We start from the raw sequence: 18,748 nt of genomic DNA, 5'->3' as shown, positions 1-18,748 counted from the left end.
AAATGTTAAGTGTGAATAATAAGGGAAACTGGTGCAGGATATATCAGGACTCTCTTAGTTACCTTTACAATTTTTTTCTGTAAATCTAAAACTGTTCTAAAATAAAAAGTTTATTCAAAAAACTAAACTGACAATAATAAGTGCTAGCAAAGATGTGGAACAACTGGAATTCTCATCCACTGCTGGAACACATGTAAAATTTGCACAGTTTGGAAAACAATTTGGAAGTTTCTTATAAAGTTAAACCTCTACTTACGGTATAACCCAGCAACATCTCTCCTGGGTATTTAACCAAGAGAAATGAAAATGTATGTCTCCGCAAAGACTTGCTTGTGAATGTTTATAGAGGCTTTATTCAGAATTACCACAGACTAGATATGACCAAAGTGTCTGTTGACTGCTGAATGGAGAAATAAATTGTACACATCCATACAATGGAATGCTCAGTCACATCCAGCTCTTTGTGATACCGTGCATTGGCAGGCAGATTCTTTACCTTCTGAGCCACCTGGCAGGGAGTGGATTGTTATGCTGATGGGAGTGTCAAGCTGGAAGTGGACCGGTGGAGGTATTACTGTGGGGCAGGGGGAGTTATTTTTCCATAACAATTTTGGAAATGTTTCTGTCTTCAGTTAGCTGATCCCACACACACAACAAGGTCCCCCACACACAGCAAGGTCCCACTGGATTCTGCAGTCCTGAACTTCATCCTGATTTTGTCCTCTTGGTAACTTCGGGAAGACTAAAAAGAGAGACAGTGGGACATGCCTATGTGTTGAGCACGTGCCCTGCACTCTGCTTCACGAGAACTTCACTTCTTGTTTCTACTTCGGGGTTAACACTGTAGCTGCATAATTTTTCTGTTAGCGATTTTTCTTCTTTTGCAGTTGACAGGCAGCCCATTAACATTTTTAGGGTGAAAAAACACTTCTCTTAAAACTTTATCCAATATTAATAAAACTGTATCAAGAAAACTGAGATGACAAATCTCAGCAGTTATTCCATGGATGCTCTTTTCCTGATATGTATATCAGAACACGTGACCATGTTTCTGAGACGTCTCATTAATAGCTAGGACTTTGACTAGCCATTTCATCTAGGGTGCATCAATAAATTAAAGTATAGACCTAGACACTCCCAGTTGAAAAGAACTTTAGAGGTGACTAGCCCAGCCCTCTCATATAGTGCCTGAACAGCTGCTAAACGGTACCCAGTCTCTGCTTGTACATGTCCCCAAACAGGGAGGCTTAGAAGACAACCAGCACACCTGTGAGCGGTTCCAACAGCAGGATTTTCCTGGTGTGAAGCCACACCTGCTTCTCTGTAACTTTTAGAAAGCAGGAGATCCCTTTTGCTGTTTGCCGTCCTTGAACCTTTTTCTGCAACAAGTTAAACATCTCCAGTTACTTGAAACATTCCTCCTATGATTTGGATTTTTCTGCACTCACCAGCTCATTTTCTCTTTCCTCCATCAGTAGTAGTCCATTTCCATCCGCATCAACACAATTCATCTGAACCAATGTCACCTGAGCACCTTCTCCGTGCCAGGAGGCAGTAGGCTTAGTGCTGTGGGAAAGACAGGAGCAAGTCAGCCTTGGTCTTATAAGAGAGAGAGGGCTTGTCTGTAAATACTGAAGAAAATGGGCTGTGATACAGGACAGGAGAGAGGAGGGACAGTGTCCTATTTCCCCCCAGATCTCCCAGGTTCTCATCTTTCAGTGCAGCATGTTGGCTAAAATATATGACTATACAATCTCAGGGCATAATTAGAGTAGAAAAAGTGACCATCAGTCAGTCAGTCATGTCCGACTCTTTGTGACCCCATAAACTGTAGTCTGCCCGGCTCCTCCGTCCGTGAGATTCTCCAGGCAAGAATACTGGAGTGGGCAGCCGTTCCCTTCTCCAGGGGACCTTCCTAATCCAGGGATTGAACCAGGGTCTCCTGCATTGCAGGCAGATTCTTTGCCATCTGAGCCACTAAGAGAACTCTGATTAGAGTAGTCTAGTCATCCAATGTTTAATGAATGCACGTGAGTTGACTAAGTCTCTGTGTTCCAAATTCCTGGGAGAGAGTATGATCGGCTCAGCTTGGGTCTAAGGTCCACCTGGCTCCATCACTTGTCTCACAGGAGGCTGCATCTGCAGGTATGAAAAGCCACAGGTTTTGAACTAGGAACAACGAAAGCTCCATGAGGAGTATCAGTGACATTGGGGAGGAAATGGTAGGCATCTTAGAGATATATCATAGCTGTAATCTTCATAATATGTAATACCCATAGGTATACCTAAGCAATATAAAGTATCCATAAGCATCAGTCCTGGAAGATGGGCATTTTCTCCATCTGGGAGAAACAGATTTAGAGGGGTGAAGCGACTCTACCGCAGTTAGTGGTGGTTAATGGCAAACTTGCAGTTTGGATTCGAGACAGCCACACTGACTCCCTGCATTTCCTCAGCAGTTCTTTCTGGAATTCATCTAGTCACTCACTTGTCTATTCTTATATTCATTCAGCTAAAATTTCCCCAGCAACAACCACATGTCTGGCGTTATGTGAGGCTGTGGGATGCAGCAATTAACCACAGAGACACGCCTAGAAGGACACTTGTCGAGAGCATAAGAGAGGATTCCTGCCCTGCTCAAACACATGGTTTTACTGGAAATGAGACATACCATACGAACACCACAGGTTCAGGCGATGTTGCGTGAAATGACTCCAAGAGTGACCGACGCTGGGAGGGCTAGATGTCAGAGTCGTAGAAGGCAATGGCACCCCACTCCAGTACTCTTGCCTGGAAAGTCCCATGGACAGAGGAGCCTGGTAGGCTGCAGTCCGTGGGGTCGCTACTAGTTGGACATGACTGAGCGACTTCACTTTCACTTTTCACTTTCATGCATTGGAGAAGGAAATGGCAACCCACTCCAGTGTTCTTGCCTGGAGAATCCCAGGGACGGGGGAGCCTGGTGGGCTGCCGTCTGTGGGGCCACACAGAGTCGGACACGACTGAAGCGACTTAACCAGTAGCAGGAGTAGAGAGAGATACCTGAAGATTGGCATGATTGAAGACGCCACCTGGAGGCAGAACTTCAGGGGCTTGCAGATAGAGAAAAAAGGAAGAATTCCAGCAGGCAGAAAGTTACACTGAATTCTGTCTTCTGGGTATTGCTTGTTTATATCCACTTCTCTCTGTTCCCCACTGTGCCCTCCCCTGGTCCACGTCACCAGTTCCCCTCACCTAGACACAGCAAAACCTCCCCAGCAGAACTGCCGCCACCTTGCCTCATTGTCCACAAATCCATTAAAAAGTTTAATTGACAGAAACTTCAAACATGTCAAAAAGTAGAGGGAACAATGCAAGAGCCACAAGATCGTAACCATTTTTACTCAATAGATAATAACATTTCACTATATTTGCTTCAATTCTGTCTTTTACAGAATTATAAGAGTATAATTTCAGCTAAATTCCTACCCTATCCCTTAACCCTCCCTCCATCCATACGTGTGTGTTAAGTCGCTTTAGTTGTGTCCAACTTATTGCGACCCTGTAAACTGTAGCCTGCCAGTTTCCTCTGTCCATGGGATTTGCTAGGCAAGAATACTGGAGTGGATTGTTATGCCCTCCTCCAGGGGATCTTCCTAACCTAGGGATCAAACCTTCATCTTTTACTTCTTTTGCATCGACAGGTGGGTTCTTTATAACTGGGAAGCCTAAACGTCCCTCCAGAGAGTTAATATTATCCTAATTTGTTGTGATAGATTCTCACATATATTTTCATATCTTTTTCTACTTATGATCCACAAACCACAAGGTATTACATTCATATCCTTTTGCAAGTTACATTTTTTTCACCACTGCTCTTTATATTTTCAGCTTCGTCCCTGATACCTGGAGATCCAGTTCATTCATTTAATTATTGGGTAGTATTCCAGCAGGGTGGCTCAGAGGTTAAAGCATCTGCCTGCAGTGTGGGAGATCTGGGTTCGATCCCTGGGTCGGGAAGGTCCCCTGGAGAAGGAAATGGCAACCCACTCCAGTATTCTTGCCTGGAGAATCCCATGGATGGAGGAGCCTGGTGGGCTATAGTCCAAGGGGTCGCAAAGAGTTGGGCACGACTGAGCGACTTCACTTTCACATTCCAGCAATAAGCAAATTGCAGTTGGCAGAGTTGTTTGTCCACAAATGCCTGGATAAGTTATTTCTGCTTCTTTTACTAAGACAAACTGCACTTCAGTGAATATCTTCACATATGTCTCTTTGGGTAGGAACCAAAGAATTGGTTAAGAATACCCAGATCTTCAGCTTTACTAGGTATTGCCTAATGGTTCTTTAAACTGATGGTGCAGGTTATATGTATATATCCCATTGTATCAGAGTATGGGAGTTCCAATGCCTCCACAACCTCATAGAGGCTTGGTATTGTCAATCTTTTTTCTTTTTAATCTGAGACACTCTTCCCATGGCAGATAGAGGGATCTTTCCAAAGTCATGCCTGCCCTTGTGTCTTCCCTGCTTATAATCCCGCCAATCCTCCCCCACTTCTCTCTCTGTGTACCACCCAGAGTCTTGCTCTGCAAAAGCTCATCCATGCCCATTTCTCCAGGGTCGCATCTCTATCCTCTCCTACTCCGACATTCACGAGTGCACACACAAACTCATGCGTGCATACACATGTATACACCCACACACATTCATGGGCTATTGTCCAATCAAACCGAACCATGTTTGTTCATGTCCCCTAAACCTCTCTTGTCTTTGGGCCTTGGTTCAAGCTACTGCCTCTGCCTGGAATATTCTCTTTCTCTTCTTCAGAGGGCTGATTTCTACCCGATCTCAGCTTGATGTCTCATCCTTTGGGAGGTCTTTGCAAGCCTCCCAGGCCTGACTTGGATGCCTTTCCTCATGTTGCCCCAACACCCTTGACTTCTGGCATCTCAGTTCTCAGAGCACTGTCTTATAGCTGCCTGTAACTTTGCTGCCCCACTAGTCTGCAGACTCTTTAATGGCAGAGGCTGTGTAGAGCTTCTCACAGGAGAGTGCTCTGTGCCCAACCTATCTATTGAATGGATTTGTTAAATAATCCATGGCTGGAGCAGAGATAGCAAGAAGGGGAGCAGCTGGAAATCAGACTGGAAAGTCATGCCCCACCACCCTCACTACCCCATTTTCCAGGAAAGGAAACCGAGACTCAGCAGGTGACTGACCTCTCCAGAGTCATGCATTCAGTAAGTGACAGAGCATCTTTGATTCCCTGTCTCCTGGCTCTGTGTCTGTGTCTGGACTCTCTCTGCTGCCCCTCAGCTGCAACCAATGGGAAGGAGCCAGCAGAGCGGGAAGGAAGGCTGAGCAGGAGAGGAGGCCTCGGGATCTAGGACACAGGTGGAGGGCTTGGCCCAGCAGCTACGACCCTGGATCCTCCTAGCCAGAGAGGAAGGAAGACCATTGGGCCAACTTTCTAGATCAGATGCTTGTTCAGACCATCCTCGGAGACTTGGGTGGGCCAGCCCTTCTCTGGGGAGGAGCAGACTTGTGGAAAGTAACTCAGCATGTCCCTCGGCACCCAGCCCACCCGAGTGGCCTCTTCCTGCTGCACCAGGAGAATGATTTCTCAAGGCCCCCTCTGGCAAGAGGGAGACCAGAGCCAAGGACAGCTGGGAAGAAACAGGAGCCTAACACAAACAGGCAGAAGCTGGCCCAGGGCTGAGGGCCCGAGTGGAGAATCCGTGGGTCAGGTTCAGAGACTGCATTTAGTTATCAGGCATCTAGGGGAGCTCACACATGCCAGGGCAAGCGGACATCAGTAAAACACGGACAAAACACCCATGTCTCACGTGATTATGGTGGGGATTAAGTAAAATGAAATATGTAAAGGGATTAGGATAATTCTCAGCACATAACGTTACCCAACTGTAGTTATTTTTTTACAGGGTTATTGGGAGGAGTCTACAGGATCACATGGCGGACAAACCTGTAAAACTGTATGAGCGTTGGTGAGCAGTCTTTTTTTCATCAGGAGCTCGATAGTCGAATGTGGACAATGTGGAACATCCAGTGGACAGAGAAAAGGGGCGTGGACTCAAGCGACCAGTCACCGTCCTCCATTCCTTTGGTTTCTTCACCTGACAAGTGCATCAGAGACTGTGAGTTGGTTCTGGGAACTGCTTGGAAATGGCACAGTCTAATCCTCTAGCTTCTCATGAATCCTGGTGGAAGCGACTTGACCCAGGCTGCACACAGCACATCACCAGCTCAGATCCAACACTGCTCCCTCTGCACCCTCAGTCCATCCCTAGCTCAGGACGTGTCTCTTTCTGCCAGGTCAGCGGTGGGCTTTTCTTCCACAGTTGTCCATGCCCACCCCCAAAGTCAGTGGGTCTCCTGCCAGCTCTGAGCACCTCTGTCTCCAAGAGCTCCCTGCTTTGATCACTCTCTTCCTATCTTCCCACAGAGGGCAGTTGAGAGTAACTGAAAGCCACTCCCAGCTCTGTTTTCCCCTACAGAGTTCTCCTGCCCTGGGCCTCTCTTGGAGAAGTCGGGGGCAGGTCAGGGGCGTGTATGCACCTGCTGCCTTCCCCCAGTTTCCTTCAGCACTGGGCAAGTGTGAGCATTTCCCTTCCCCTCAGGCAGCGTCCTCTCCACTCTTCCTTTCTTCTTAAAACAACACCCCCATCCATACCCACCTTGCCGTTGAGCTTGCCTGGCAAGAAATTTCTGAAAGAGCCTGAGCCTGTGTTCCTGTTGCACAGGTGGGGTTTCCCTACTGGAAAACAACTGCCAGAGAAAGCAGATAACGAAATGTCAGGCTTGCTAAGAGCTCATTTAACCCCAAGGACAGGCTGACATCCAGAAGGTAGATTGAGTAACTGAGCTTGCATCTTACTAAACCATTTGGATTATACTTTCTGGGTAAAAAGTTATCAGTCTGTGGCCACTACAGTTACTTTGCAGACATGGATCACTCTTATGGCCTCTGGAAGGAAAGCACACCCCCGCCCCAGCCCGTCCCTGCATCCCATTTCCCAAAGCAAGGAACACCAGGCCTCACTCATCCTTCCAGCCAGGAGAGCTGAGAGGCCAGCGTAGGACATGCTTAGAGAAATGTAAGGAGGAACCTAACAGTATTTCTCAAGAACTGGGCTTCCCAGGTGGTGCTAGTGGTACAGAATCCACCTGCCAATGCAGGAGATGCAAGAGACTTGGGCTCGATCCCTGGGTCAGGAAGATCCCCTGGAGAAGGAAACAGCAACCCACTCCAGTATTATTGCCTGGAAAATTCCATGGACAGAGGAGCCTGGCGGGCTGTAGTCTGTAGGGTTGCAGAGTCGGACACGACTTAGGACATAAGCATAACTGCTTGTACAGGTGTGGTTTAGGCTTTCACATATACAAGCATACCTGAGAGGTAGGTATCTCAAGTTCAGTTCCAGACCACCACAATAAAGAGAATATTGAAATAAAGCACATCACACAAATCTTTTGGTTTCCCAGTGCGTATAAAATTTATGTTTACACTACACTATAGTCTAATAAGTATACAACAGCATTATGTCTTTTTTAAAAAAGTATGTACTTTAATTAAAAATACATTATTGCTTAAAAATGGTAGGCGAAAGGAGAAGAGGGAGACAGAGGATGAGATGGTTGCATAACACCACCGATTCAAACGGACATGAACTTGGGCAAACTCCAGGAGATAGTGAGGGACAGGGAGGCCTGGCGTGCTGCAGTCCACAGGGTCACAAAGGCGTGAACACGACTTAGCAACTGAAGAACAAAAACTGGTAGCCATCATTTGAATCTTCAGAGAGTTATAGTAGTAACATCAAAGATCACTGATCACCATAATAAACATAAGAGTGATGAAAAGGTTTGAAATATTGTAAGAATTACTAAAAATGTGATACAAGACACTAAATGAATAAATGATGGAAAATGGTGCCAACAGACTTGCTCAGTGTTGAAGGGATGCCACAAAACTTCACTTTGTTAAAAAGGAAAAAAGTGACGTCTGAGAAGTACAACAACGTGAAGTGCAATAAAAAGAGGTCTGCCTGTAATACAGGGCCTTCCCAGGTGGCACCAGTGGTAAAGAACCCACCTGCCAAGGCAGGAGATGTAAGAGACGTGGTTTGATCTCTGGGTTGGGAATATCCCCTGCAGGAGAGCATGACAACCCACTCCAGTATTCTTGTCTGGAGAATCCCATGGACAGAGGAGCCTGGCAGGCTATAGTCCATGGGGGTCTCAAAGAGTTGGACACGACTGAAGTGACATAGCATGCACGCACCTGCATGCGCCTGTAATATGTGTGTATGCATTTGCATACAACAGCCCAGGGGCAGATCCTGGGCTCTCCCTGATCCCCAGAGGAAGCAAAGGAAGCTCAGCTGCCTGATTGCGAGAGTAATGGAGGTTGGATCTGAATGCTCAGTTCAGTCCTCTCCGAGATCTTCCCACCCAGCCTTTCTGCACGCTGATGACATCCAGAAAAGGTTGGTGCTGCCTTTTCAGAGCTGGAATGACATCATTAAAGGCCCCTGGAGCTGGTCTGAGCACCTGGGGCTTTCTGCTCTCCCAGATGCCTTCACCCCAGTCTGTCTCGCTGATGTTCACTGAAAGAGCTGGAAGGCTGGCCCGGGCATCCAGAGGCGAAAGCTCTGTCCTGGGCCAGGGGCTACTTGTTGGTAAGAGACCAGTGCTGCTGCTTCCCTGGGAGGGGATCTGTGAACCCAGCTGACAGGACATGCTGGCTGCACAGGTTTGCCTGCTATCGGAGCCAGTGCAGTTGGTCATAGGGAATTTGATGAAAATAATCAGCTGCAAACTGCTCAAAAACAAACAGACTACGATCCAGAGGTTTGAATAACAGCCCCCTCAGCCAGATGGCCGCAGGAGCCTTGCCAGGGAGAAAAACTGATCTCCCACCCTGAATTTCCTCTTTGTTCTGGACCTTGCTCTCTCTGGACGTCATTGGTTTCCCGCCCCTTTCATGCGCCAGCCACCCAGACTGAGTCTTGTGTTCAGGGAGCTTAAGGAAGCTTTCTCCTTGATTAGGATTTGGGGACAGGGAATCCAGGCAAAGAAGTGGCTTTCTTCTTTCTTTCTTGCCCCAAAATGAGTCACCCTAGTTCACAGCTGTCTGCATCTGGACCTGGAATGCTGCTTCCTCCTCTGAGGACACTCCCAAGAATCGGGGACCCTTGTGGGTGCAGAGCAGGAAGTCATAAACAGGGCCGCCCTGTGTGGGGCAAGCCCTCTGGACACTGCAGTCCTCACCAAGAGACCGTCACGTCTGAGCTGTTGGGAAACTGAATGCTAGCCTGTTTCCACATTAAATTGAAACCGTCCCTGAGAGAATGGTGACCAGTATGCCCTGCCAAACTCAGCCTCCCTATGGTTCCGATACAAGCATTGATGTAAGAGTGAGGCCAATGTGAGTTTGAATCCCTCCTCTGCATGTGGACAGCTTCTTTGACCTCTCTGGGCTTTAGTAAGAATGATAAAGAAATTGTATCTTCAGTGCATGTAGCAGAGTATCTGCTACACAGCAGGCGCTCTATGAATATTGGTTTTTTCCCTCCCAGCCCTCTGGTCCAGAGCTTTTTGGTACTATTTTTTTCTATTACCCACTCTTAAATGCTTTTGCTGATCCATAATGTAACATTTCTTTCTTGACTTCTAGCAAGGTTCCAGGTACAGTCTTCTCTGTTTTTTCCCTGAGTGGATTCCAATTTCTCCTCCGTGGTTATGTTAGTTATACTGTTTACCAATATATATTTTGACTTGTTAAGCCACTACAAAGTTTGTTTGGAAGGAAACTAAAATATGTAAAGTGTTAGTCGTTCAGTCTTGTCTGACTCTTTGCAACCCCATGGACTGTAGCCCACCATGTCTCCTCTGTCCAATTTTCCAGGCAAGAATACTGGATTGGGGTTGCTATTCCCTTCTCCAGGGCATCTTCCTGATCCAGGGATTGAACCCAGGTCTTCTGCATTGCAGGTAGATTCTTTACCATCTGAGACACCAGCGAATCCTAGAAGGTGACTAGTTCAGTTCAGTTCAGTAGCTCAGTCATGTCCGACTCTTTGCGACCCCAATGGACTGCAGCATGCCAGGCCTTCCTGTCCATCACCAACCCCCAGAGTTTACCCAAACCCATGTCCATCGAGTCAGTGATGCTATCCAGCCATCTCATCCTCTGTCATTCCCTTCTCCTCCTGCCCTCAATCTTTCCCAGCATCAAGGTCTTTTCCAATGAGTCAGCTCTTCACATCAGACGGCCAAAATATTGGAGTTTCAGCTTCAACATCAGTCCTTCCAATGAACACCCAGGACTGATCTCCTTTAGGATGGACTGGGTGGATTTCCTTGCAGTCCAAAGGACTCTTGAGTCTTCTCCAGCACCACAGTTCAAAAGCATCATTTCTCTGGCACTCAGCTTTCTTCACAGTCCAACTCTCACATCCATACATGATCACTGGAAAAACCATAGTCTTGACTAGATGGACCTTTGTTGGCAAAGTAATGTCTCTGCTTTTTAATATGCTATCTAGGTTGGTCATAACTTTCCTTCCAAGGAGTAAAAGTCTTTTAATTTCATGGCTGCAGTCACCATCTGCAGTGATTTTTGGAGCCCAGAAAAATAAAGTCAGCCACTGTTTCCACTGTTTCCCTATCTATTTCCCATGAAGTGATGGGACCAGATGCCATGATCTTAATCTTCTGAATGTTGAGCTTTAAGCCAACTTTTTCACTCTCCTCTTTCACTTTCATCAAGAGGCTCTTTAGTTCTTCTTCACTTTCTGCCATAAGGGTGGTGTCATCTGCATATCTGAGGTTATTGATATTTCTTCCGGCAATCTTGATTCCAGCTTGTGCTTCATTCAGCCCAGCTTTTCTCATGGTATACTCTGCATATGAGTTAAATGAACAAGGTGACAATATACAGCCTTGATGTACTCCTTTCCCTACTTGGAACCAGTCTGTTATTCAGGAAGGGTATAATTACCTGAAGTCACAGCAGTCTTATTTAATTTACAAGTTTACTTAGAACTTTATTCCCCCGTAAGAGGTAATGACATTAAAAAGTCTTATCAGCAAACAAATAAATGAATATGTATTCAGATTATAAAGCATATTAGTCAGGGTCAGCTGGATTTTGCTGCAGTAACACACACCTCCCAAATACAAAATGCTTAAGACAGCAAAAGGTTGTTTCTCCCTCAAGCTGTAAATCCATTGTAGGTCAGTGGAGTCTCTGCCCAACACTGACCTCTCTTAGATACTTAGGGTTCACCATCTGGAGTGTTGTTTACTTCTGCAGCTGGGGGAGGAGAAGTGCTGCTTAGCACTTAGCACAACTGGAATGCATCTGCCCGGGTGTAACACATATCACTTCATATTTCATTGGCTACAGCAAGTCACATGATCTTGCCTAACCACAAGAGAATAGGCACTTCCAGTCCTAATGTATTCAAGGTGGGAGATAACTGATGAACAACAACAGTACTGTCAACCACTTGGAATCTCAATGTTTTTAGAAGAATGGAGGAAACCCTGCAGGCAGGCAGATTCCACCCCTGCCATCTACCACTAGGGATTTGCTAGTCGTTTGAAAAGCAGAATATGCTCAGATATTTGCAAAGAAGTTTCTTTTTTCCCTCTATTGTATTTCTTTGGTCCTCAGTTTCCTGTGTGCACAAGAATTATTATTTGACATCTCAAAACATTGTGTATACAAGGCTAAAGGGTTTCCAAATTGTTTTAAGCATACACAGGTTTCCCTGTCTGTGCTGAATTTAGGACCTGACCTGTTAGGGTGTGATTCTATAGTATTAATACTAGTGCCTGATTTTGTTGTTTTTTTTTTTTTTTTTTTTTAACCATTTTATGGAGATATGTGAAAGTCACTCAGTCGTGTCTGACTCTTTGCAGCCCATGGACTATACTGTCCATGGAATCTTCCAGGCCATTCCCTTTACCAGGCTATCTTCCCAACCCAGGGATTGAGCCCAGTTCTCCCCCGATGCAGGCAATTCTTTACCCCTATTGAGGTATGACTGACATACAAAGAACTGTACAATGTAATGAATACAATCTGATGAGTTTGGAGATAAGTATACATTCATGGAGCCATCACCACAATCTATGCCATAAATATGCCCATCACTTCCAAAAGTTTCTTCCCACCCTCTTTAACTGCCTGATTGTTCCAATGTTTAATTACCTTCTCTCTTAGGGGCCATTTCATCTCTGAATCCAATTGCAATTAATGGTTTTTGATTTTGCATATGCATTAGACAGTAAGACAGTAAATCATAACTGATTTGTATCCAAAACTCTAAAAATGTCTTCCATATATATGATGTCATTTAGTAATTCTCACCATGACCCCAAGGAGTCGGATTATTAATGGAATATTTCCATTCTACTGATGAGATGATGGAGGCTCAGAGAGGCTGAGTGAGTTGCACAAAGACACACAGTACAGATGTGTTGAGGTTAAGTTTTAGAGCTTAATTCTGTCTGCCTTCAAATTCCGCAGGGACTGCTCTGGGCACACAGCATTCTGGAACTTGGACATCCAGGAATTCCTGTCAATTAGGCATTTATTCGCGGAATAAACATTTCCCCGAAGCGCTGTGCACAGCTGACCAATTGCATGGCCCTGCCACAGTTCGGTCTAGGTAGTGAGATGCCCGTTCGTCCCGGAGGCGTGACATGAAACATGCACATTCAGATGTATTGACCTGTCAGTGTGTAACGTGTGTGTGTAAGCTGGGTTCTGTATGTGGCGCTGTTTGTGTAAACTTTCCTTGATGTGCAGGCTCACGAGATAAAATACGGACGCCTAGTTAAAATTCAATTACACATGGACAACAAATTATTTTTAGTGTAGTAAGTCTGTCCCACGCAATATTTGGTATATACTTATACTTACAAATAGTTTGTTGTTGACCGGAAATTCAAACTTAACCTTGTGTTTTTATTTGATAAATCTGGCAACTCCAGATGTGCAGGCACGTGTGCAGGTATAAACAGCCTTGCTCATTTGTGTCTCACGTGAATCTGAGCATGGGTGTGTCTGCATGTTTTCGTGTGCTCATGGGGATCCGTGTGCATGTGTACCCCGGCTGGAGAGGAGACAGCAAGTGGTTAGGAATAAACAGGTCCACCATCCAAAAGCTCATCACCGGCCAAGCCAACCCCACTGGAGCAAACGAGGTCAAGAGAGGCTGTGAACACCAGGCCGGGGGCTTGCACCGTCTCCTGAGGGCAATGGGGGGCATGGAAGGCTATAGGCTGGGAATGCGAAGCTTTAAAAGTGCGCCAAGATGGCCATCTGACCCTGTGACCGAGAAAGACCTGCAGGGGCTCACGAGGCAAGGAGGCTGAGGATGTTGTGAGGGAGGCCTTGCCGAGAGAGGATGAGGATGAGGATCTGGGCTCAGGCCTTGGCAGTGGAGATGGAGGGAAAGGGGCAAGTCGCAGGCTTGTTTAATATTCCTGTTGGGGCTTTAAGGAAGGAGTGGAGGTTACTTTCTCACTTGGGCACCTGATGGGCTATAGGCTCCTTGAGGGTTTGTCTTGTTCGCTTCCTCATCCTCAGTGTCAGCCTCAGTGCTAGGCATGTAATGGATACTCTCTTGGTGTTTATGGCACGAATATGTGCTTGCATGAATAAGAAAAACGGGAACCCAGGAGGAGGCAAGGAGGAGATGAGAAAGGAAGGCAAGGTCTGGGAAGTAAGCTGTCCTCAGTAACTTGGGGAGACCTTGAGTCTGAGGCAGCAGGGGAACTTCCCAGGGAGAAGTCCAGTAGGAAGCTGGCCATATGGCCAACTCAGGAGAATGGTCCAGGCTGCAGAAGCAAACTCAGGGGATGTGAGTGAGTAGAAAAGGTAGGAAACCACCAGCTGGGATCAGCTCACTACAGGACACAGTGAGGAAGGAGAGGGCAGCAGGAGAAGGAAGTTTGGGGGACAGAGGCATTTAAGGGGCTGGAAGCAGGATACCGAGGGGGTCAATGTTCCCGCTCACTGGGCTGCCGAGGGTTAAGTGAAATACTCGTGGCCTGGCAGCTCCAGGAGGGTCAGGCAAAGGTGATAAACAGAACACTTAACAGGCACTGGCCAGTCAGATCCGGCTGAGCCACCAACATGTGCCAGGTCTTCTGGGCTTGCAGCTGTGCTGGAGTCGACTCTGGAGAAGCTGGATCTTAGGAAAGTTAGTGGGGAAGGATGGGAGGAGGGCCTGGGGCAGCTGGAGAAGGGAAGGAGGAGACACTCGGGGGCTCAGGGCAGCTGCTCTATTAAACAGAGCATTACAAAACATGTAAATATTTTTAACAAGTAGGCAGTTATATAGGGACATCCTGGCTGCATGTCAGCCCTGGGGACTGACAGTATGTATATATTTCATTCCCGGCTGTGACCTCACATTAGAATAGCGCCTGTGCATGCATGCTAAGTTGCTTCAGTCATGTCCAACACTTTGCTACGCTATGGACTGTAGCCCACCAGGCTCTTCTGTCCATGGGATTCTCTAGGCAAGAATACTGGAGTGGGTTGCCATGCTCTTTTCCAGGGGATCTTCCCGACCCAGGGATCGAACCCGTATCTCTTATGTCTCCTGTACTGGAGGGCAGGTTCTTTACCACTAGTGTCCCCTGGGAAGCCCTAGAATAGTGCCCAGCAGTGAGTTCACGTCAGATCCTCTCACAGTGCCTGGTATTTAGCAGGCTCTCGATGAGTGTGCTTCCAGTCTGCTTTTCAGGGAGTAAAGATGCCTCTAGAGTAACAAGGAATTTCCTCCCTTGAGCATGATTTTCCTATTTTAAGGAATCAAATTTCCTTTCATTTGGGAAAAGCTGTCTTTTCTGCCATTGAATCCCCAGGAATTTCAAAGGCACCAGGCTGCAAGCTCGCTAAGGTTCACAGGATAGTCACAGCCCAAGTGAACAATGGCCCGATCTCGAGGGACAGCTCCAGTCAGGGTCACCCCTCTGGTAGCTTCCCCTTCCTTCTGACACAGCCTAGTCATCTGTCGGGAACCTGGGCTTCTCCTGGGCCTGGCACACAGACTGTGCTGTGTAAGTGTCTGCTATGATTATTTTTGTTATTACTGCCCCTGGGTCTGGTGTTTCCTCAAATTGAATCTTTCCTGTGACTCTAAAGCTTAGTTTATTTTACTTTATCCAAGCCTCAGACTAGTACCTCAGTGGGTTTGGATTCCCAAACAGGGTCATTTTGTAGTAACTCATTCCAACACAATCTCTTTCCGGTGATTTTTTAAACACTCACAGCACAGAGGAAGATAGACTCCCTTCAAGAGCTCACTTAGTTTACTTAAATATTTGGCCTTGTGGATATACAAACAGTCCTATAAAATGTACCTTTTCCCGGGGAAAAGGTCTTAAAAGGATTTTCAGGATTCAATGCATATTCATTCAGTTATCAATCTGTCGACTTACTCGTTCCCACTGGAATGTCAATGCGGGTAGGGCTTTTTGTTTGTTTTATTCACAGTTGTAAACCCAGAGGCAGAACAGTGCCTGTCACTTCATAGGTGCTCAGGGCATACTTGTTCAGTGAGTAAATCTGTATGTCAGGATGGCTGGGACTGGAAAGCCAGACTAAGACACAATCACCCTGCTGACCATGAGGTCGTGGTCTTGTAGGAGAACCCCCCCCACTTCCCCATAACATCTGAAGTTCAAAACAGATCACCATAACCCCCCGTGAGATATGTAGACACCCTGTACTGGTCACAGGAGCCTGGCAGGAGGGATGACACTGCTGTTAGGAGCGCCAGTGAAGGTGCCCTAGAAGAGGTGGCATTTGAATTGGGTTTGATTTCAGCAGGAGGAGCTGGCAGAAGAGAAACAGTAGGAGACGGTGCCAGAGCAGGAAACACTGGCTTAGGAGAGGAAGTTGCGGGAAGGCAACCCGGATTGTGTAGGTCCCCGGAGTACGTGCTCCAGGAGGGCAGGGGCTGCGTCTGTCTTGTCCCTTGTTACGTGACACCACAACTGGTGCATAATAGGTGCTCAGTACATTATAAATTGTAGCTTAAGAATGAATCAGTGACATGAGAATGGAAGGAAAAGATGAGACCTAGAAATCTTTTTGGAGGTTTGTTTAGCGCCTACAGTGGATTTCATTCTCCCATCCTTTGGAGTAGGAAATGGCAACCCACTCCAGTATTTTTGCCTGGAAAATTTCACGGACAAGAGGAGTCTGGTGAGCTACAGTCCATAGGGTTGCGAAAAGTCGGACACGACTGAGCATGCACACGTGCGCTTTCATCCTGTGTTAATGCTCATGTCTGGAAAGAACCTTAAGATCAACCCCAATCACCTCTGTAACACCCCACCTAGGGGTCATGTACTTTTGGTTGAGATGCCCTTCAGTGATGGGGGGGCTCCCTCCCTCCCACACACTGACCCCTTTTTTGTGTAGATCCGATTGTTAAAATAGCCAGCCTTATACTGACCACATAGAAGCAGAGGGGTGGCAGGGAAAGACCACTGAACTTGCCACTGACTCATGTGGTTCCTTGGGCAGGGCTGGTGTAGCCAGTGATTTTAAATATGGGCTCTGGTGTCTAACAGTTATTTGATATCTCTGTGCCTTAACTTTCTTATCTGTAAAATGGGGATAGTAATAATAGTGCTTTCCTCAGAGGTTCCTTGTGGGGAGCCTATGAATTCTCAGAACTTTATTGAAAAGTGTAAGTGCTAGTCACTCAGTCATGTATGACTCTTTGTGACCCCTCAACTGTAGCCCACCAGGCTCCTCTGTCTGTGGGAGTTCCCAGGCAAGAATACTGGAGTGGGTTGCTGTACCTTATTGGCAAATTGTAATGTGCTCAGTATAAGTTAACCAGGATGTGTAGTATTACCACCTCCTTTCTGGCTCTCAGTTTCTCCTTCTGTATAATGGGACTAAGAACACCTGGCTTGGATGTCTCAGGTTGTTGGTGTGAAGAGCCAGAGAGAATAGGTGAGAGGCATCCATAGCTCTGTGAAAGTGCTGCACTCAATAGACCAGCAAATTTGGAAAACTCAGCAGTGGTCTCAGGACTGGAAAAGGGCAGTTTTCATTCCAATCCCAAAGAAAGGCAATGCCAAAGAATGCTCAAACTACTGCACAATTGCACTCATCTCACACGCTAGTAAAGTAATGCTCAAAATTCTCCAAGCCAGGCTTCAACAATACATGAACCGTGAACTTCCAGATGTTCAAGCAAACTGGTTTTAGAAAAGGCAGAGGAACCAGAGATCAAATTACCAACATCCACTGGAGAATCGAAAAAGCAAGAGAGTTCCAGAAAAACATCTTTTTGTTTTATTGACTATGCCAAAGCCTTTGACAGTGTGGATCACAATAAACTGTGGAAAATTCTGAAAGAGATGGGAATACCAGACCACCTGACCTGCCTCTTGAAAAACCTGTATGCAGGTCAGGAAGCAACAGTTAGAACTGGACATGGAACAACACACTGGTTCCAAATAGGAAAAGGAGTACATCAAGGCTGTATATTGTCACCCTGCTTATTTAACTTCTATGCAGAGTACATCATGAGAAACGCTGGGCTCGAGGAAGCACAAGCTGGAATCAAGATTGCCGGGAGAAATATCAATAACCTCAGATACGCAGATGACACCACCCTTATGGCAGAAAGTGAAGAAGAACTAAAGAGCATCTTGATGAAAGTGAAAGAAGAGAGTGAAAAAGTTGGCTTAAAGCTTAACATTCAGAAAAGAAAGATCATGGCATCCAGTCCCATCACTTCCTGGCAAATAGATGGGGAAACAGTGGAAACAGTGGCAGACTTTATTTTGGGGGGCTCCAAAATCACTGCAGATGGTGACTGCAGCCATGAAATTAAAAGATGCTTTTAAGGAAAGTTATGACCAACCTAGACAGTGTAATAAAAAGCAGAGACATTTCTTTGTCAACAAAGGTCCATCTAGTCAAGGCTATGGTTTTTCCAGTGGTCATGTATGGATATGAATGTTGGCCTATAAAGAAAGCTGACTGCTGAAGAATTGATGCTTTTGAACTGTGGTGTTGGAGAAGACTCTTGAGAGTCCCTTGGATGCAAGGAGATCCAACCAGTCCACCCTCAAGGAAATCAGTCCTGAATATTCATTGGAAGGACTGATGCTGAAATTGAAACTCCAATACTTTGGCCATCTGATATGAGGAACTGACTCATTGGAAAAGATCCTGATGCTGGGAAAGATTGAAGGTGGGAGCCGAAGGGGATGACATAGGATGAGGATGGTTGGAAGGCATCACCAACTCAGTGAACATGAGTCTGAGTAAACTCCGGGAGTTGGTGATGGCCAGGGAGGCCTGTCATGCTGCAGTCCATGGGATCTCAAAGACTGAGTGACTGAACTGAACTGAAGGGAGCCCACAGAGGGGAGGGTTGTGTGCTATTCCTCCCAGCTGTGGCATTTGCCATGGGAGACCTCATCACATGGCTGACCCCCTAAATGACTCCCACCCCACCCAGATCCCAAGTTTTCTCTCTACCTTTGATGCTGGGTTTCTGCGTCTTGCCATCTTACATCCTGACTTCTAAGAAATATATTTAGAACAGGTCTGCAAGAAATGGAAGGAGGAAATGAAGGAAAGGAAACAGTCAATGTTCTCTCTTTCAACAAATCCTTGAGGGACTCAGGACTGAGGTTCCTTTGCAAAGTAGGCTCGCCCAGCCTTTGAAATAACCACTTCCTTCTC

The 18,748-nt window shown here is 46.4% G+C and overlaps 1 long non-coding RNA gene across 2 annotated transcripts in view; it reads right to left on the bottom strand.

The window, feature by feature from the left end:
• Window positions 1-330: 330 nt before the first annotated feature.
• Window positions 331-18,748, bottom strand: part of LOC138433430 (uncharacterized) — a 45,075-nt gene continuing 26,657 nt past the window's right edge. For both annotated transcript variants that reach the window (XR_011254303.1, XR_011254304.1), the window contains exons 2-3: window positions 5,966-6,116; window positions 331-1,566 (exon numbers count right to left, since the gene is read on the bottom strand). This is a non-coding gene — a long non-coding RNA (uncharacterized lncRNA). The remainder of the gene's footprint in view (window positions 1,567-5,965; window positions 6,117-18,748) is intronic.

This window comes from Ovis canadensis, chromosome 2 (assembly GCF_042477335.2).
Source record: "Ovis canadensis isolate MfBH-ARS-UI-01 breed Bighorn chromosome 2, ARS-UI_OviCan_v2, whole genome shotgun sequence".
NCBI classification, from domain to species: Eukaryota; Metazoa; Chordata; class Mammalia; order Artiodactyla; family Bovidae; genus Ovis; species Ovis canadensis.
This window is presented reverse-complemented; position numbering and strand designations above follow the sequence as displayed.